This window comes from Pieris rapae, chromosome 12 (assembly GCF_905147795.1).
Source record: "Pieris rapae chromosome 12, ilPieRapa1.1, whole genome shotgun sequence".
Taxonomy (NCBI): domain Eukaryota; kingdom Metazoa; phylum Arthropoda; class Insecta; order Lepidoptera; family Pieridae; genus Pieris; species Pieris rapae.
In genome coordinates this window covers 5,431,259-5,453,934 of record NC_059520.1, presented here as the reverse complement: position 1 = coordinate 5,453,934, position 22,676 = coordinate 5,431,259, and positions in this window count along the sequence as shown.

Here is a 22,676-nt window from a genome sequence, read left to right as displayed (position 1 = left end):
TGTGTCATTGATTTTATACGTATTATTAAACGTTAGTAATTTTTACTTACGATTATTAATCCTACATAAGTTTTTTAATTTCTATACAAGTTTTCCTTGTGTAAAACTTGCATGTTAGGCCTTAGAAATGCAGACAAATAACACGAAAAACTCTTTCATTTATAATTTATGTATAATAAGAAACGGTAATAATTGCTTATTCTCTCGTAGGAAAACCCAAACAACAAAGCTTTAAACAAACTTTGATCCAAGCCATTTTTCGGATTATTAATTTCTTTCCTTTGTCAGGAAGTTGGGCGAAGAAAGTTTTTATTACTTGACCCCAGAAATATTATGTTTCAATTATACAGAAGCTATAATAGCAAGTCAAAAATATAGAGGACGTCTTTCTTTTATCACATTAGAAAGTCATAATAAATCATTGACCGAAAATTTCCTCGCGTTAGGTTTATTTTCACGTGTAAATAGAGTTTTAGATTTCTTATTTTTTCGATTCTTGATAACTCGAGATGTCATATGGAACATGGTGTAATGGTTGCAGCGCCTTACAAACGTTGTGTGAAAAAAACTTGGTGGAGAGTTTATTGCCAGTTCTTATTTTTGACTTTCATAAGCGTACTTGTTTACCTAGATGAATAAAATATTTTTGTTTGTTTGTTTATCAAAATCTAATAACTTGACTTAACTAAAACGATAAATATTTCCATCAGTTTCTTAATAAAGTGAACGAATAAGCTACATGGAAAAACATTTCGACTACACAAGTACATCTCTAATATTTATCTCATAAATAATCTACACCCAAGTCAACGAGATCCCTCGAGAACATAAAGGAACCGCTACGTTGTAGAAACCTGTAATAAAATAGAACAAGCAATACATTTATTTCTCCGCATGATGGTTTCATGTCATCACTTATATAACGACTCTTGTTTAAAATATCAGTAATCTAACAGTGAATTTCATATAACCAAATCTAAACATTTGACAATTCATTCATTATTTTATTTAGTTATTTGTTCATATTTATTGTGTTATTTTTGTCTAATTAAAATCTAATTTAGGTTCAGAAAAGTGACATATAGCTGCGGTTTTTGAAGAAACGCAGAGCTAGAAGCCGTTTTTTTACGATAAGTTTTCATAGTAAGTTATGATGCCGGACATTTTTACCTATGTCTATATTCGTAGTTATATAATTGTTATTGTTGTATTACAAGGACATAACATGAACTAGTCATGTACATACTAAATGTTTAAAAGAAAGTCTAAATCTCTACAAAAAAAGCATTGTGATAAGAAATATGTCAACGCTGTGATGATTTTACAAACTTGCGTACGTTCATCTTAAATTCACATTACTGTATCGTACTGAAGTATCGTTTTGTCAAGAACAAGTACAACTTGGAATCTCATGGGAGAAATAAAGCCGAGATATCAAGTTTTTTAGAGTCATTTCGATTTCATAAAATTATTAAGGGCATACTTAAAGTACTCCAACGAGTGTGTTAAAAAAAGTAATTATATGAATAACTTTTTCAATGCTTCAAATTAAAATAGGAATTTCTTACAGGAATGGTGTATACTCCGCGATTACTATAAAACTTAAAAACTGTGAAGGTTTAAATTAAATATTTGTATTTATATGTTATATTAATCTAAATAAATCTTCACATTTCTCGGGTTTCTTTGTCAAACACGTCCTAAAACCTCTTTGTGTCTAATAAAATAAATCGAGAATTTTAGGTATCTTTCTATAGCAATCACTCATCTGTGACCGTACCAGACAAACATTGAACAAAGGACTGATACGCTTACCTCGAAAAACAATAAATGCCTTCAGGGAATAGATATTTTCTTTTGGTAAAGATTCCTTTGTTTACGCCCGCGGCAAATTCACTCTTTACAATTAATGTAAAATATTTTTTTAGGAAAACAAAGTGTTTTTTTGAAATAAAAGTAGCTGTTTTATTTTAAGGGTCTATTTTACAATGTCCGGATAAGTTCCAAATAAGGTATTTATTACTTATAAGGATAAACAGTATTTTTGCGTTTCACGACTGACAGATAGCGCTATTCGTCATGAAACGCGAAGTATCTTATTTTGAACTTTTATCTTTCGAATAATTTATGTTCTCTATGTTATTGAGTACTTTATCTATACATTGTGAAACAGGCCCTTAGTGTTTATAAGTATATTGTACAAGTGTCCTGGTATCAGGTCTAATCGAAGTTTGAAACTAAAAGCATTTATAAGACCTTAATATAATCATGAATAAATTTCGTCTGCGAAGAAACGATGTCAGAGAATGAATTGTGTATGTATATATCTAAAGTAATTTTATTCATTAGAAGATTAACCTATCCTTAATGGATTAATTAAGCAATCTTTAATTTATATCGTTACATATATATGTGAAATTGTGTCTATAGAAGCAGAAAAGTATTAATAACTGGTTAATCTACAAGACGGCAAAAAATGTAATAGTGAATCTTCATTTTTCTTTAATATCTGTTAGGGTCATCCCTCGAAGTGAAACGTTGAAAGAACGTAAAATAAAAGACTATTTTTCTTGCTCTTGGCATAACAAGATATTCAGTCGAGGTCAATTCATTATTTTTTCTAAGACAATTAAATAAAAATATTTTTATGTAACCCACTGAAAACATGCTTTGAAATACGATGTAACTTTAATTCTTAAAAATAGATTATAAATCCATTACCTTTTTACGATTTATGAAGGCGTTGTACAGTCTGCACTACATGGGTAAAAATGGTAAGGTTATTTGTAAGTCCATTTTCTCTAAAAATATGTTTACCTAGTAAAAACTTACTATGTACTTGAACGAATTTGTAAGGGCAACATTTGGTTGCGTATTCAGTTTGTAACTTTGTTAGACTAAGCTATAAAAGGAAACATAAGGCAGAATAAAAATAAAAGATAAAATATATTTTATATGAAGAATTTTAGTTTTTGGTGTAACCTTGGTTAAGTGTAAGCAATAAGCTTCACATACGAATTTTTGTCGACGTATTTTACTTGAAAGAAACTAAATTATAATTAATTCATATCAATAATGTAATTTACCCTTATGACTCAAAAAATTGCTTCTTATTTTAAATTTACTGCTAGTTCTCAAATCAAGGGAGTAATACAGACGAGAAGAACTGGCAATATATTGATATCACTCTTATAAACCACCTTTTTACAAAATATTTTCAAATGCAACCATTGCTCCTCATCAGGGGTCAAAGAAGTTAATTATTGCAATTAAATAATGAATAAATAAACAACTATAATATCGATATCAGCAAGCTACGGTAAAAAACAGCATGCACTTATATAAATCAACAACACGTATCAAGCCGAATCTCAAGACATTTAATACTCTGTTAAATTCGTAGAACACTCAGAAAGCAAAGAAAAAAGGAGGTAAGTTCAGCGCTTTCTGGAATTTGTTATATCTTTTGAAACTTGTATCAACTTTCGTGAATTTAACATTAAAGTATCCAACCGAGAATTTGTTAATTTTATTCAGTATACTGTAATAAACTTTAATAGGGTTCTTAATGTTATTTCAAGATCTTCCGGGTGAAATTAAATACAGATTCCCTATCTGTAGGAAATAAAGAAAATGCCGAGCCATTTATATAAATGACTTCAAACCTCGAAACAGGAGGTTGTCATTTCTATATGATAGATATTTTGTATTAACCTTCTTTAAATTGTGAATAAGATCAAACAATTGTACATCGAAGTACAATGCGTGTTTGAATAGGGATAGTATTGATTAAGCGTGCTGTTTTCAACCTTCAGGTTGTTCGCCTAAACTGGGACTAAGGAATTTATTATGCATAATTAACACGTGTAAAAATACTTAGACCAAGAAGATTTCAAAAAAACACAGAAACCCTTTGCATATTTAGATACTTGTGTCTAACGCACTAAGCCACAGGTACGATGGAAAACTAAGGAAGTTTTAAAGTTCTGCTTGCTGTTATATGTATAGTTATATAGTTGTTACTTCTAGTTGCAAGGATTTGCAAAAAAATATTTAACGATGTATGTAATATTTTACAAAATTTAAAGACTTAAACCTAAAAGACAAAATTTAAATTTAAACGGCAACCGGCAAATACCTTTCAACTATAACGATGAGTATTGCATGTAGCCAAACTGTTACTAAGTACTAATCTTTTATTGATTTATTAATAAAGCTAATTTGATATTAAATTAAATATTTCCAAAAGCTTAGTAAGCGTATTCAAAATGGAAGTTAGTACTCGAGTCTGTAATGGAGTTCACAATATATACTTTTATCGGTTGGAATCGATATCTTAGGTTATGCAAAGTATTAATACCGGAAATGCAAACAAGAGATTTGAAAGTTGCCAGTTCCGTTAATTAAAATTGATCCGTATGTTAAGCGCCTTAGCTTATGCTACAAATTCACGTTGTTTCGAGGTAATAGTTGATCGTTTAGGAAATGCACGTTTTTAGATTTTCGTTTACGTTTACGTAAGTTCGTATACAGCACTTTTTCAAACACGAACAAAATCGATATTCTTGTAACAATTGTTCCGCATACTAGACTATCTAAAGTTAGTCATTTGTTTTTCTCTTATAAAATCCGAGAGGCTCTTTTATCTCTGCCTAATAAATTTAAGAAATGTATAAAAGGAAAAGCTGTGTAAAAAGGATTACTATAAAGTAAACGATTATCTATTTAATAAAAGAGCCTGTGACTAGTGCTAATTAATTGGCGATATTTGTTTTAAAATGAGTATTGTTTGCCATTATGTATGATGATTTGCTATTTTAAAAGAGTACCGAGAGTTTTTACGCCGGCTTTTTCACTCGGCTTACACCCTCTGTCTTCTTTGCCGATTAGTAGGGTAATCTGCGATACAAATTAATTGACGTGGAATAAGTGATACCTGTATTTTATGTTCCTTAATATAAATTTTTTTTTGTTCTTTAATAATTAATTTGTTCCTTAATATACATATTTTTTTTTTATACAACTGCATGACAAATATTCTATCCGTTAGAAGTACACAAAAGTATTATCATCGTATTTTATGTCATTGCAAGAAATATATTACAGTAGTGTTCCTCTTGAAAATTTCAGTTTAGAACACAATCCAATATTTCTAAGAAATAGAAATACGGGATGTGTCCCTGATAATGATGACTTTCAATTGATGAATGATTTTCAAAAGCGTACATCGGTGTAAAAATATAAAAAGATATATATGAAATAATGCATTTGGCTTCAGCAATATTCAGATAATAACAACAATTTCGGGGTTACGTTATCTCGACAATACGTTGCAATAAATAATTTGCATATATAACTTTTGCTTGTCCATATATATCAACCGTTATCACAATATAAAAAATGGCTGTGTAGTTTAGAGATAGACTTAGAGATTTTCAATCTTTTTCTTAGTTCTTAGTTCTAAGATTCCAGTAAATAAAGTCATAGATGTTAACTTGCCTAAAGGGACTCCTTTTTAATAATATTTTTTAATAATTAAATTTTAAGGTTAGTTATTAGATATATTTTTATGTATTACTAGCTGACCCGGCGAACTTTGTTCCGCCTTAATGGCAATTAATAAGCAGTTTTTTTTATTGGAAAATATACAAAAAAATTAAATACCTACATTAATCATTCATTATACGAATGGGCAATGGCACTATCATTTCATTATTATTGTTAATTATTTATTTAATAGAAATAGTTTGAATATCGATTTCTTACAAATATCAAATTGTCATCTATACGTCATTACATAGCTGTCATTATACGTCAATTACATAGCTATCATTTGCGTTTTGTTATTCCAGGTCTGATTCTTTTTTGTTATAACACGTTTTATAGTGACTGACGTTTCATGTCAAGTCACACGGGAACGCTGTCGAACGGGATAAAAAGTATCTTATGTCCGTCTCCTGGCTCTAAGCTACCTCCATACCAATTTTCACCCAAATCTGTTCTGCCGTTCTTGAGTTATAAGTGGTGTAACTAACACGACTTTCTTTATATTATATATATATTATATATTTCTGTATTAAATATGACTTTAATGATTAAGTTGTAAAATGAAATAACTTGGCAATTTACCTTATATTACCTTAGATTACCTTAATGGCCTTTTATAATATGTTATATATAATATAATATTTATAATAGCCTTTCTTTCGGACAAAACATTATTATTATTTTTTTTTTCGTAGATTGTTCTTTTCTTCCACTTTTGTGTGTCCGTTTGCCAGGTGGCAAAGGCCTCCTCCAATCTTCTCCATTCTGGCCTTTCTATGGCCACTCTACCCCATGTTATTCCCGCGACTTGTCTAATGTCGTCGTCCCACCTTTTTTGTGGTCTACCTCTCTTTCCATCTCTTGGGTACCATTGTGTGATTATTTTACTCCACTTATCCTTTCCCCTGATCATGTGGCCTGTAACATATTATAATAATATAAAAAATACTAATTATTCAGTGCACTCACAGCCACTATTATATTTATGTACTTATGTTACATAATTACAGTGATAATTACAAAAGGGTGTTCCGATGGCAAAAAACCGATATTTTTGATCGTTCGACGTCCTCCCATTAATACATGTCTATCTTTTTATAACTGATACACATAATCAAAAGAAGGTTTTTAATAAAACCCGAAATTTGTTGTTTGATTGTATTCGGAATCAGAGCACAATAATAACCCTGCCTTTATTTGCTAAATTCTGATTAAACATCGGGGTTAATTACGTAATTTAACTGTTCAGTTCAAAATTAAATACATGTTACCTATACGGCTCATCTAGATGATGTATTTTAAACAGTTGCTTTTGTTTGTACAGTATATAATGTAGACACATGAATGTTGCTTCAACCTCTGGTCACTTCTACTACTGTATATGTTTCTTGTACATTCTTCCTTAATAGGAAAGTAGGTGATCGCGAATCTGCGCCTGATGCTTAAATAAAAATAAAATAAAAATAGCCTTTATTACTGATTAACCTGTAACAAATATACATTAGATTTATTTCAATTTTCGGTATCAGTTTGCCTTTTGGCATAGGCCTCCCCTAGGCTTTCCCATCCTTGAAGAATTTAGGTTTATTTGACAATATGAAATCTATCTCATTTTTCACGTTCCCGTCTGGAGAAATCCAGGTCCATTATTTATTTTTGTTTTTCTTATATAAACTATTTAATATCCTAAGGTTATGTGCCTGTGCCAGGTGTATTAGTCTTTGTCCGTTATCATTTCTTTTTCCTGTGCTGAATTGGCCTAGTATGTTATTTTCGTTTGTTAATCTTTTACCAATCTGGCCATTGAAATCTCCCATCAGTATGATTGCCTTGTGTGCATATGTATGTGTGTTGTGTTTTTTGGGAGGGGGCAATCCTAGGGGGTATTGGTCTCTTGCCCCACGGTGACCAGCCGGGTTGGGGCGATTTTCCTTTTCCAAATGTTCTGTGCTTGTAATTGTTGTTTTTGTCCGGTTACCGATGTCTCGAGATTGCTAAGCTTTTGGTTTTGTTGTTTCAGTCAAAGAATGTGATCTAGACCTCATGCATGCGAATGGGTCAGTTCTTTGCAGTTTTGCGGGGGCTACTATATTTTTGTTGTTATCTCCTGACACTTGTTGATGTTGTTGTGTGGGTGATAGTCTTGCCCTCATATACTCAAATGCGTTCGTTTTGTGCAGTTTAGGAGGAGCAATGATCTTTTTCGAGCCACCGAAGTGTATGTTGTCAGGTGACGTCGAGTTTTCTCTCTTTCTTTTTTCTGTATCTGAAGTTTCTCTTATTACAATTTTGTTGTTTCGAATGAATGCGTCTTTTCCATTTTATTTTTCTTGTTTTAATTTTTCTTGCAGGTTTTTACGCAATTCTATCGTTTCCTTCGAAAAATCTTCAGTTATATAAGTATGTTTAGACATTTTCATTTTATTTTTCAATATTGTTATCTTTTTTTGGAATGACGTAAAAGTTATAAGTCTTGGTCTTACTTTTTTCTCGTCTTTTTTCCTTCCCAGTCTATAGTAGTTATTTATTTCGTAGTTATCGATGTTAATATCTAGATTTTTCAAGGTTTCTTTTATTGTGTTAAGTAATTCTTGGTGATTTTTTTCTGTTTCTTTAATACCGTGTAAGATCAGATTATTTTTCTTATTTTTATCTTCTAAATGTCTAACCTTTTCGTTCAATTTTTGTATCTCAGTTTTTAGGCATTTGTTTTCTTCTAAAATTGGTTGTAATTTTTCATCTATAGTGCGCATGATACCTTCAGTTACGTTCTTGGTAATAGTTGCGGTTTGTTCATGGAGTTCTAGTTTCATCATTTCAAATAACCTCACCATATCTTCTTGCATTCCTGTAGTATTCATGTTGCAACAAAACGTTTTACTTTGCGTATATCTATCCTTCTATCGTCTATTGGAACGTAATTCAACCGTTGGCTAGTGCGCAAATGACGTGTTGGTTGTATCAGTATTGTTATAATGTATATTACTGTTCAGCGACGTTAAACTTTATAATAGAATTTGCACATCACCTCTTCACTTACAGTTGATTATGTACAGACAATTTCAGAATGTTTATTGTATAAATGTTATCATTGAATAGCCTGCAGTGGATAATGTCCACTTCTTTTTTTTTTTTTTGTTTTTTATTTTGTTTATTAAGTGTGTTTCAAATGCTTTAATTTGACAGTTTTGCTAATAGTAACAATACTACACTATTCCTGTTAATTTCATACATGAATAACTGTTACTGCCAGTTGCTTAGTCAGGTTTCTTTTAGACAATTTATGTAATTTAATGTTTAAAACAGACAGTTGAAGTTTGAAGGTATAACAACTTTATACTTACACAATTCAACCTTTTACTTTTTATACAGTAATTATTATCAATTTAAAAAGTGAGATGGATTAATACAACTTCATTCAATTCGTGTGTTAAAAATCTGGACTCTAATTTGGAAACCTCACAACAATACAATACCTAACATATTGCTATTTACAACCAACAGGGTTATGACCTAGCTTCCTGTACAATATTTTATATTTACATTTATATTACATAAAATTATAAACATAAAGTAACAACTTTATACTTACACAATTCAACCTTTTACTTTTTGCACAGTAATTATCAATTTTAAAGTGAGATGGATTAATACACCTTCATTCAATCTATGTGTTAAAATCTGGACTCTAATTTGGAAACCTCACAACAATACAATAACTAATATATTGCTATTTATAACCAACAGGGCTATGACCTAGCTTCCTGTACAATATTTATATTTACATTTATATTATATAAAGTTATAAGCATAAAGTAACAACTTTATACTTACACAATTCAACCTTTTACTTTTTGCACAGTAATTATCAATTTAAAAGTGAGATGGATTAATTACAGCTTCATTCAATCCATGAGTTAAAGATATGGACTCTACTTTGGAAACCTCACAACAATACAATAACTAATATATTGCTATTTATAACCAACAGGGCTATGACCTAGCTTCCTGTACACTATATATATTTACATTTATATTACATAAAGTTATAAACCTAAAGTCTTTCTAAAACATAAAATTTCACAATTCTGCAGTGGTGTTGTCGTCACTGGCTTGTTGTCTTATTATTTCGGTTGAATTGTGTTTGAGTTTTCCTTTCAGCCACCAGTTAGTTACGATTTCCAAGTTTGTGGTTTGGTCCGGACCCTCTCTCTTTTCGCAATCTTGAGTTGGGCGTAGCTTAATCCTAGTCAGTATGAAAAAGTATTTTTGAGTTTATGCTGACATCAATAGGGTCACCGTTCTTTTGTTCTGGTAGTTTTTGTACTACCGCCAAAGTTCACTTTAGCAGCAATTTTATTTTTGGTCTAATTCCAACTTACATATGCTATTTGTACTTCCAATTACATACGTATAGTGTTTTAGTGAATAAGAACTAATTTATAAGCTCGCAGTTTCTTATGACGCTGACTTACGCGTAAAATTTTTCGTCTCCAAAACAATAACGGTGAGGGTATTTTTGTAATATAAATTGTTCACTGTATATTTATTTCATATTTCACTAATTTCTCAATAAATCGGGGTGTATGGGAAAGATCTCCAATGTATGTTATTTACAGTACCTTTATATAGTAAGGGATACACTTTTTAATAGGATTCACTTTGTATTTACTAGGTTATTTTAGTAAAAACTTCACACAACCGCTTGCTTTGCGTCAAGGTATCCGGACTCGCGCCTGATGCTTACCCGCCGTCAAATTTCTAAACAATGCCAGTTTTCGATCAATTTTTATTCACCACTCACATAGGAAGAAAAAGCCATTGATACAGAACCATGCATTCAAGAACATGATTTAAGTTAAGAGTCTCGTGAAAAACTACTGGTTCGGCCATCACGGTTCATCACGGTTTGAGGGAAAGTTGGAATGCTGCAGGTTATCAATCATTAATGGTTGCTTTTATCTGTAGGATATTGAGGAGTGTAATTTAAAAAATATAATAGGATAAAATGGGATTAACAATCAGTTTCTCCATTAGTAATATGTTTTACGCTATAACAACATAACGAAGTATAAATTAAGCCTTTATACACTGAAATTTACAAGAAATACTTAATTTACTCTAACTGTAGTAATAGTGCTGTATATTAAAGCATTTTTGCTTCTAAAATGAAAAAAAATGCTCTTATTATCAAAAACAAAATTTATTTCCGAGGTTGACCCTTGACATACGACGCTAATTACTTCCATCTCGAGCTATATATCAACATTAAATAGTCATAATTTAAATACAGGAAAACGAGAGGGAAATAGATAAAATCTAAAATCGATATAGAAATCAACTCTTCTCTTTTTAAATTTACACAGACAATATTAATATGCATAATGTATCTTACGTTCAAGTGCACTGCAATGTGCAATAAATCGAAATAAGAATTTGCGATATTACCACAGTAATGTAGCTTCACAGCTGCGAACGAAGCACTGTAACATAATACCTAGTCGCACTTACCGTCGGATCCTTTGGTAGTGGCCATCAATCAATGCCAGGATTATTTTCAAAGCGATGAGCTAAATCCTGACTGATTTCAGGACTTTTTTTAATTTTACAAAGGACCTAGGATCTTAGCATAAAAATAGTTTTTTATAATACCTAGTAAGAGATTTCAATACCTCTCATCTATAGATTGATATACATATATATAAAGCTACATTACCATTAGAATTAGAACACTCATTCATTGATTGGAACTTTTCTAGGTTCTAGTTGTAGCAGAGTAGAGTGACACAATCGTGTGTATCGTGGTGCAATACCGCCGAGAACATTATGAAACCCTGGGAACGTCGAGCTACAATCAGGGAGCTCAGAAACAAAAACTGTCCGCGTCGGTTTTTGTTTTGTTTTGATATATTGGATTAGTAGTGTGCGATTAACAAGCGAGATAAAATTAGACTACATTTTATCTACAGTGCCCTACACCTACGCCCGCGTTAAACGGATTTCGGTAGGTTGTCACAAGAATCGAACGAAATCTTTTTAATGAAATTCAAAATTTGTATGGGATTTTTTTGTAAAATCATCAGGTGTGATCAGTACAATGTAACGATAAGCGTTTTCTATGAACATCATAATCGGTTAGAATACCTTTTTCGTATATTGTTGAATGGACCCTATAATAGGTATGTTACTTACTTCAGTATTTCTATTGCGGAATTTTCAAGTCTTCACACATGGAGTTGTCGAAGTTTTAATATTCTAACTATTGGCTTTTGAGCCAAAGCGCTGTCACGCAAGCTTCAAAGCATTGAAGCGCACTTTGCATTACTTTTTATCAACTCGAAAGTTTTTTAATAGATTTTCTAGCACATTTCATAAGGCAAAAGTGTTGCCACCACAGAATCTCCCGACTTTAGGGTTATGGTAGCCGATGAAGTCTGCTTAACAGGCCTCCTCTCCAAGAAAAGGAATAGTTGTATAACTACATACTGCGCAGTTATATCCATTACGTTAATGGGACTAAATTTATTTATTTATTATAAAAATCAAGCTTTATTATGATTAAGTTATTTCTATTCTTTGGTGCATACCAAAAGAAATAACTTAGTCATAATAAAGCTTGCTTTGTAAAATACGTTACATAGTTGAACTGTCAACTACATAATTATTAGATGTTTTTATGCATTAATAAATAAACTCTTGCATGCAAATCGGACGAATTGGAAAGAAGTTTCACTATAATAATACAGTATACCTCTAATAAGAAAGAAACAATCAGGAATTTTTTACTCTTCCCTTTTCTATTTTACCATATTATATGTTATATTTCTGATGACACATTATATGTTAGATTTCTGATGATCCCTTTTAATATCATAGTCAATACCTAACTAAACCTTTCTGCGTAGCATACCTTTTCGTCATAAAATATGGTGATAGAAGACAAAAAATCATCTTAGAATAATAACTAAATAAATAGCATTATTATAAAACTTAGGTAATTGTGAAGATAACATTTACATAAGACATATATATACTTCTAAGTCGACTATTAAAATAATAATTAGTGTTGCTATTATAAGTGGCGAAAATTGAGTGAACCCTTAAAATTTAATTACAGTAATAAAATTCACGTATAACGGAATTCGTTAAATGGGAGTATAATCGGCGTCACTCATGAATTATTAAATAACTTAAGCGTGATTGCCTCAGAACAATGGATGTTTATGAATATAACTTGCAGTGAATTAATTTCAGACAACAGTTTTGTATGTGTATTCGTAGAACCTCAACTTTATCCAGCCGATGTTAATTATTGTACAGTCCAGGCTACGAAGCAATTTGGGTTTGCTTAATACAAATCACACGTTTCAAATCCTCTCTCCTTACTTCTACGCTATCCTTCTACTTAGAAATCAGTCTTATAACAAATTAATGTAACAAAGATAACTCTTTTTATACAAAGGGCTTACCTGATGTAGTGATACCGCCGTCCATTTATACACAAATTCCAGAAGACTCGCAAGTCCGTTGTTGATCTTATTGTTAATATCTTGTTGTCTTCTTATATATTACTTTGTGGAACCAGCTGCCGACTGAAGTATTTCCGAACCAATTCGACTAAGGGTCCTTCAAGAAAAGAGTGTACCAATTCTTAAAAGGTCGGCAACGCACTCGCGAGCCCTCCGGCATTGAGAGTGTCCGTGGGCGGCGGTATCACTTAACATCAGGTGAGCCTCCTGCCCGTTTGCCCCTGGTTCTATAAAAAAAAAAAATTAAACGTTAACAAAAACCCACCGCGTAACGAAGAAGATAATGAAGGGTGATAGAACAATTTTATAAAGCCTATCCATTAGACAAACATTATGTTGACGAGGGTAACCGTGATCCGAAGTATCATGACAGGCGATAGCATTCCCCGGGGATCTTTATTGTTGATATATAAAAGGGTAACCCACTTTTATACATACGTGTTGTACAAAATAAACTCATTTGTGTTTCACAGTGGTTCGTTGGAATTCGACCGCTATGCGACGTACATGACCTCAACATGAATGCCGACAGGATTACTTTCAGTATATGTACTACTAATAACGCACACAGTTTATTATATGTATTACTGTATTAATTATGTATGTTATCTAGGTAAAGGTATTGCGAAATTGAAATCGCGAGAGTATTAATTAAACAATTTTTTTTTATCAAAAGAGTATAAATTTAATGTATAATGATTAAACAGACAAAAGCACAATACTAGAATATACAAAAAAAAATATTGATTTACTTAATATGACCGAAAATATTATTTGGTAACTAAAACTCAGTAGCAGTCTCTCTTTTTAAGCTTTTATGGCATTCATCTGATAGGAATTAATACGTTCATCTTAACGGATATAAATTAGAGAAAATTTATCTGATTTATCCGATAAGAATTTTTCACCAATTATCGCGTTAGAAATCGAATTACAATTTTATGATCAGGCGTAGGAAAAACTGCAAATGCAATCGCATCGTTTCCTCGGATCTGTATGCGAATAAAACGGTCCACAATATAGCTGCAGCCATAGTATTACTTATGCACAACACATATAGAGTAATCATTATACAATTACTTGCTGTGGATCAAGTATTTGTTTATGTGTGGAAAAAGTTTCATACCATAATAAGCCCCGCCATCGTCTTACGCAAAAAAGCACCTATTTGAATTCAATTCATGTAGTAAATGGATTGGCTAAGGCTTTATTATATTTGCATAACTGCGAGTATCAACTATTTAAAATTTACGCAATTCCGAGTGTTTTTTTCTCTATAAAATTGAACCCCATGTGGCTGAAATTACATTTGAGTTATGTGTCAATGTTTTAATTTCATTCCTTACTAAACGATTCAGGTAATGCGTTCAATTTTAAAGGGTCCCCGAGGTAACGAGTTCAGAGATCTCTTTTGGCACGTGCGCTTCCAATTCCAGGCATTCATTTACAAACTATCCCAATTGTCTATTGACTGGGATTTCGTGACTTTGTTACAAAACAGGAAATTTGTATTCAATACAAAGGCAAACACTGCTCTATGCAATAGAGTTGATATTGAGCTGAAAATTTTAAACAATTGTGAAGTTGCATTCTTTTTAGTTTTTTTTTTCAATCATAAATCGTATAGATTCTATGAAATTCCAGGTTGCTTGCACCAACTGTGCATCTGGAGTCCATAAATGTTTTTATATTATGGGGTATATAAGGTGCATAATATGGTATAATTTATTAAATAAATTCAGACTACTCATCTCAGTACTCCTAACGGTACAGCCAAAGTCAGTCTTGTAAATATTTAAACATCTACAAACTTGTTACTTGCTGCAGCACATAAATAATAAATGCGAAGTAACTTTTAAAGAAAGAAACTCAACAGTATAGTGCCTTTCCTTTATATACTTCTTTATTAGATTTTCGACCACGCCGGTAGTACGGTATTGCATCATTATTTTTTTCGGGCCGGCAACATTACTACTATATATTTACTGACTCAAATGATACAATAATATTGTGTCTGCCCTATGCTTCGTTGTAAGTTTTTAAGACTTAAAAAGATTATTTAAATTTAAAGTAGCACTTACTTGTTTAATTTCATATAAATATTTTGTAATAACAACAACAACTAATAAAACTATTCAAAATATAAGGAACACAAACTTAACTTTTATCTGTTTTAATTTCAGCGCAATTGTTCTTATGTTAAGCAGTATACTAATTAAACGTTAATTATTTTAGCTTTATAGTTATTTCTTCGTGCAAAATATGATCTGATATTTGATAGTGTATGTAATTTTCCATAAAATATTTCTTGACTTGAATTATTGCCCTTGGTAATAATATGGTCTGTAATTTTAAATTGGAGTGCGTGCTAGTACAACATTAATTTGCCGTGTTTCGTTTTTATATAACAAACGACTACTGTTATTAGCCGTATCAATATTTTTTAACAAATCATGTTTTATAAATGATTACTCTAACACAAAATAGGTTTTTTTTTGTAATTACTATTGCTTTTTGTAATTCTTTATCTAAAAAATTAAGATGAGTCTAGTCAAGTTTATGGTAAATACTCTAAGAAAATGTCAGTTACTATCGGTTACCCGATTTTTTTTTCAAAGAATTAACTGATAAGTGCCCTACTCTAAACAGTTTATCAGTACCTTCATATCAGTCAGGATATAAGTATAGTGAATTATTATTCTGTATAACGCAATACGAGAAATACATTTATTTTGTAACGTGACGTTTATTAGTTATTTCACCAAAAAAAAAACAATTTGGTTTGCCTACCGATTGATGTCCGAAACATAATCGAGTAATACTTATTTTACTTAAGAACTTATTAACACTCGTCAGCCATTGTTTCAATCGTATTGTGCGAGCCACAATGTAGGTATTTGTTGGAACAATGGTTCAAAATGAGGTTTTATGAAAATGAAGAAGTATACGTAGAACATTAATACCATATGCACTGATTTATGTCGAAAGGGCAACATGAAAACAAGGTGTTGATTCTCTACTTAGTTTAATTAGTCTTGAAAAAAATCATAAGATTATATTTTTACTATTTGTTTTATCTCATCCTCATTATCTTCCGTTCGGCAAAGATATAGGTTTGGTTGTAATTTATATTCAATTTCATATGTAGATTTTGAACTGAGCCTATTACTAAATCGTAATAGGTTCACAGTACATATGTGCTACATATAAAATTTGAGTTAGAAATTTGTCGTCAGACAAGTTGTGAAGGAATGGCGGTCTGTAAATGACGATATGATATTGACAATATTTGTCATCTAAATATTGTGTATATCATATAGGAATTTTTACTATTTTTTGTACTCAACATTCAGTTGAGGAATGGCGGACGTCGAGGTGATACGGGTGGAAATGTCGTCTACTTCGACGTCCGATGATAAAACTCAGCCGTAGGCAAGCAACATCTGTGAACGCTCTCCAATCACTCTGAATTTTTATATTATATATAAAATTATAAAATACATTACATTATCAATTCAATCTAATTAATTTAATTTATGTAATTTAATCCAAGTTTTTTTTCCTTTACTCACAGTGGTTGCCTGTAAGAAATCGCTCGAAAGCGATAAGGCCGCCAGTTGCTTTTCATTAAATTATGTTTAATATTTTTTTTTTCCTTTTATGCAATGCAACGAAGTGTTAATAAATAAATAAAACTTTCATTACTACTCGGGAATATATCGTATGTTTAAAAACTTAAATTTTCCGTTACGTTATTACGTAACTTTAAACAGAGATTAACGTTAGTTGTATACCACTAACTTTCCGATAGTTTCCCTAAGTATTCGTATCAAATATCCATGAGTAAGTACTTGTTATAAATTTACTTATGGTAGCAACAAAGTGTCTTTCATATAAACGTACATATACTGTACTAATAATTTTCAGAAGCAAACGTCGTGTATTCGTGTTTTACGCGTAGTTTAAAAAATTATTAAGAAAGGTTATTACAATATTTTGCAGGAGTTTTAAAAAATTTTAAGTTCATAGATGAATTGGATTTGAGCCTTGCCAATTTGGTGTCATTGACGCTAACGCTGTTGCAATAATGACGCATACCAGGACTATAGGTATATAATTCTTTTTTAACTGCGTTTACGGCAATGGTACGCTCTTTTCAGGTAAATCAACTAGTTAATTGTAGTTGTCATCAATTTAAGTGATTTTTTTTTTATTTTATAAGAAAGCCAGGGAATAACAATTTCTCAAGATAATGTATTAAAATAACAAATTTTAGCCAAGATATGAGAATAAATTACTATTTCGGTAAGCCCAAGAGATTATTGTCGAGTTTCGCATAAATTATTTTGAAATGTTTTAATTGTGCCAGATAATTATTACGCGCTTTGAACATAAAATTAATTTCAAAATTTTAAAATATGAAAATTCATCTAGTTCAAAGTCAAATTGGTCTATTGACGGTCTAAGCGGCTTACAATAATCCTTCTAATTAATTAGAATTTGGAACACAAGTAATTTTAAGTAACAAAGTTTTTTTTGAAATTACAATATAGAATGTCGAAAGAAAATAGCTGTCGTTCTTATAGACACTTTAAAAGCTTCGTAGCCGTAAGACCGTATATCGTACTATTAAAAGATACAATAACACGTCGAAGATCAAAAAAGATCGGGACGGCCGCGTTCTCTTAGAACTAACTACAAAGGCTGTTAATGCTGTTAAAGCCAGAATTCGTCGAAACCCCTTTAGGCAAAAAATCTTATTGCAAGAAATGAAGATTCCCGCTAAGACACTGTCGCGTATTATAAAACAAGACCTGAAGCTCAGTTCTTATCGTCGAAATACATGACATGCCATAAATCAATATTTACAATAATTGTAAATCTCTTTAATTATTAAGGCACTCTCTTTAATTAATAAAGAGAGTGCCTGTCGCAATACGAGAGATCTGTCGCAATACGCAGCTGAAAAGCACAGAAATATCCCCTTTACCTATGAAAAAATTCTAAATAAGCTGCTCAAGTGGTCAGACAGGTACAATGTGGTCATCATCCTGCGTCAGTGATGGTTTGGTGGGGCATGTCTTATCAAGCAGTTACCATACAACATTTTTGTGAAAAAGAAGTGAATTGTGCTTAGATTGTAGATACAACAAGCTTTTGTATCCAGTTGATTTGCATTGAGCCAATTTATTTTATGATTTTGTCATAGGGCCCACAAAACTACCAAATAACATTTCATAACATTAATTATTTACATTAACGTAATGGTAATGACTCAAAATAACTTTTGATACATAACCGGAAGGAGAGATTCTATGGTTCATCATCTTCATCACCAGTTCGACTCCCAAATACTTTCCGATATCTCACTCAAAAACTCGTTCCAAATTCGCATATAAAATTTGATATTTCACCAGGAATCCATGAGGTCCCAATCAAAGAAAATACAAATAGCCAGAAAGTCCCTATAATTCCTTCATTCTAAATTCGGTTAAAACTGGTGACATCCGGCGATCCTAATAAGTATTTAATAACATTTATCAATAAATTAGCTTATGGTCAACGTCAATTTAGACTAGGTATAACAGGCTTGGTGGATTATTTGGCGACGCTGAAAGCTATCGGTTTTAAAGTGTATTGATCGAGGGTTCTAATATCTATGCACCTCGGTAAGTTATCTAATTATGTAGTATGGTGGGAATACTTAGTAGGTAATAAGTGTACCTAGTAACATAATATAGTAATATTTTTAATAAAGTCGAATATATTTTTTTCGATAAATAAGCGTAAATCTTCAAATAATAATAAAATTGTTTTTTTAAAGAGAAAGAAATTTAAATATGTTTTATCAAAATTATATTTTTATTTAAATGGCCGTTTTGGAAGGCGATCAATCAATCTTCTCTGATGATGTTGTCGATTCGATTTTGAGAAAATACAATTGTTAAAATTTTTCAATTTCGTTATGTTGTTTTTAGGGTCATCCTCATCGTGGGAGCAGTTTGTAAGGGAATCGTTGGTGCAAGCCGCGTGGCCCGTCGCCCTGGCGCCTCCGCCCAGGCGAGCCCTCACCGTTGACCATAAGTAAGTAAACCTATAAATGTAGTATTAAATAACCCGAAAGATTAAGAAGTCTCTGTTTAAATGATAATTTTGTGTATAGAGGTATTATTTCTGCCTTACAACCCTAAATTATTGGATATCTGACCAGGAATCGATCCCAGGATTTGATATGCGTTACTGAGGAATTAAGTATAGTTATAGGTAGTAGATAAAATCAACAATGTTGGTCTATAGAATCAAAAATAATGAAAAATTTGTATATATATATATATATATATATATATATATGTGTGTGTGTTAGGAATTTGCACAATGAATAATATTGGGAAATTTATTTGCATCATGCTTAAGGCATTAGGTACTTAGAATAATTAGATATAAAAATTGCTAACCAACAATGACTTCATATAAGATATGCTCAACATGCATTACATATAGTGTATAATTTGATTAATTTAAAACTACAAAGTGGGATATTTATTTAGCTAACCATATTATGGCATTATTTTTACTTACATTTTCGTGGCAACCAATAGTGTTTTAATTTCTGCTGCCCGTGCGAATCCAGATTGTGTTGATCGCGTTATGAAAAAATATCCTTTACAGAAGATTGATTATACAAAAGTAGTAGCCACGAATTTATGAAAAAGTGGTACATTAAGTGTTAATTTTTAGACCTCTAAAAATTAACTACCTAGGTGGGAGGTATCGAGGTAACATATTCATAAGATTTTAACAAAAGTGAATAGTTTCTATTTGTTAAGTTCTACAGCGAGATACCACATCATTGAAAGTCAGATACCACATCTGACTTTTAAAGAATAACAATCAATTTGAGCCATGACGTTCATTAGACGCGCCAACTTACTGGCATATTAGAACTGGTTCACAGCATTTACGAGTAAATTAGCCACAAAAATATTACTTTTACTACTTAAAATATGCGCAACATGCCAAACAAAATCTTAAGCCACATGCGAAATATATTAAGAATCGCGTAAACTGGCGTTTATTAGGTATTGCCTTCAAATGTATATTATATAACTTAATATTTTTAATTAGTTATAACAGTTTTCTAAAAAAAATTAATCAATCATGTTTTCAGTACAAGCCATCAATAATCGTTTAGGCTCGTTTAACCAACTCACGTCTAATGGTGAGAGTTTCGATCAACAAAGTTTTAATTGTTCATACAATTTCGTGACTTCGTATAAATTGTAACAAACTTTAACAGAAATTTATAAATACATACATAACACAATCTTTCTTTGTTTCTATAATGAATTAAGATTTTTAATACAAAGATGCAAATATTCTGTAAATATCTTTTTAATATATTCTGAAGTCGAAATCTTTCAACTCTTAAAATCAAACTGGAAAACGGCGCGTCCCGTCTCTCTTATTAATCATTTCATGATTTTGAAGCAAATTGATCAGCCTTCTCGACATAACAAGAATTTCGACACAAATTGAACCATAAGTTCATGCGCGCTAATAACTAACAATAGCGACAGAGGGGGCAAAGGCTATCTGCATGAAACCCCCTTATTATTAGAGGCTTTATTAAAGGAACGAAATATGTATTATTCTATTGATCATGCGTAGAAATAAGTTTATAAAGTTATATTCTAACGAAGACCCTTCTTAGGTCTTCGTTAGAAGTTAAGTAACCCTGTTTGAAACAATTGAAAACTATTAACTTTTCTAAGTTTCTAGAAAATCCATCTTGGTGCTGCCATCGCAAGTTTAAACTTATATTTTCTTTTACCTTTAAGATTGATGATAGTGTAGCAAAGGACTTCGAAGGACATAAAATTATATAATATTTATCACAAATACTAAGCTAAGCTTCGTATTCATATAAAAATCTAGTCTAAATCTATGATATTTTCCTTCGCCGGAGATGAAAGTATGTATTAATTAAGCACCAGGAAAGAAATGCACAGCTAAGCTCTTACTCTGCAACTACCAATGGCGATATCAATAGTGTTCCTGATCTGAATATTATGTTCCACGCGTTCTCAAGTTTGCGACATCAGCGCTAAGGATATGAGAGAACTACATCGAACTACGAGCGCATACAAAATGTCGGGATCGGTATCGCGTTGAAAGTTATAGAGTATGTTATCCTTGCGCAGATTTTGAACGCACGGCCTCAGGGTTGAGAACCGCACACTAAGGCCATGCAAAACTACTCACAATTACGTAATATGTTTGTAGATTTTTATAATAATGATGTCCACCAAGCCAAAAACTAATAAAAAGTTGCAATTTAAATTTAAAACCAGTTTACTTTATTTTAGAAATGTTTCAAAGTTTTTGAATCTATAAGTCAATTAGACGTATCCCGCTCAGCGTACCTTGACTTTTCCTTACCTTTTCAAACGTAAATATAATTTCAGGTTTTCTAATGACCCTGACAGTGGTACATATCTATAATACAGTTTTAGTTTGGTGTAGAAAATAAAAGTGTGTTTATTATTTATTCTTAAACTATTTTATAAATATTATATTTTAAATAATCTGCATTGCAGCTGCAAATGTAAAATATCACATTTTCGAAGTGATCGATATGATAAATTATTCCAGAAAATGTAATGTATGTATGCATTTAATAACACAAATTCTATGTTTATCTGAATATTGTATTATATTACTATTAATCTTTTGTTTTGTACTTTAGTCGTATATGACTATGATTTAGTTAATAAATTGACAGTACCTAACAATGTTTATTACTGTAGTACCATGTTAGTATCAACGGAAACTGGGGAGTGTGATAAAGGTTGAGTTTTTTATAACAAAATAATACATTTATCCGGAACAGTGATTCCCAACCATTTTTGTATCATGGCCACATTAGCCTTTCTAAAATTCTTATGCCCATCCCTATTCAACTATATACATAATTTTTATATAAATAATATAATTTTTCACTTAAGAAGTTTAAATGATAGATTTTAGAAAGAAATAGGGAAACTGTTAAGGAAAAACAGTAAGTAAATTTAAATTAAATTTAAAAAATCCTTAACAATAGAATTGCCTCCTTTGGGCGTGGGCCATGTAGGGAAACACATTATATTTATATACCTTTTTATTTAACCGCCGAGTCCGATGTTTATAGAAACATAATTATAAATTAAAAGAAGTCTGCTAGTCAAGGTAGGAATACAAACGCGTAGCACGTTCAATATGTGCAAGTATAGCATAAATATAAAATAGATAGAAAAATGATACAACACTTGTAAATAAAGCATCAAAGGTAACGAAGGGAAATAAAGGAATTTTTATTGCAAGGGGCCGTCATGTTTTTACTCATAAAGTAATGAGTTTACTTCCATGCCTGTAGCTTCCCACAAATTTAAATATTCAGAGGTTTTCGTATGAACTAAAATTGGGTTGAGGGCGGAATGACCTTGATATCTCAGGAGAAAAAGGCTCAACCCGTGCTTATGACTTCCTTTGGGCATTAAGAGGATCTTGTTTTTATGTTGCATTTTGCTGTTTTATTTTGCAGATATTTGAGATTTTGTGCGC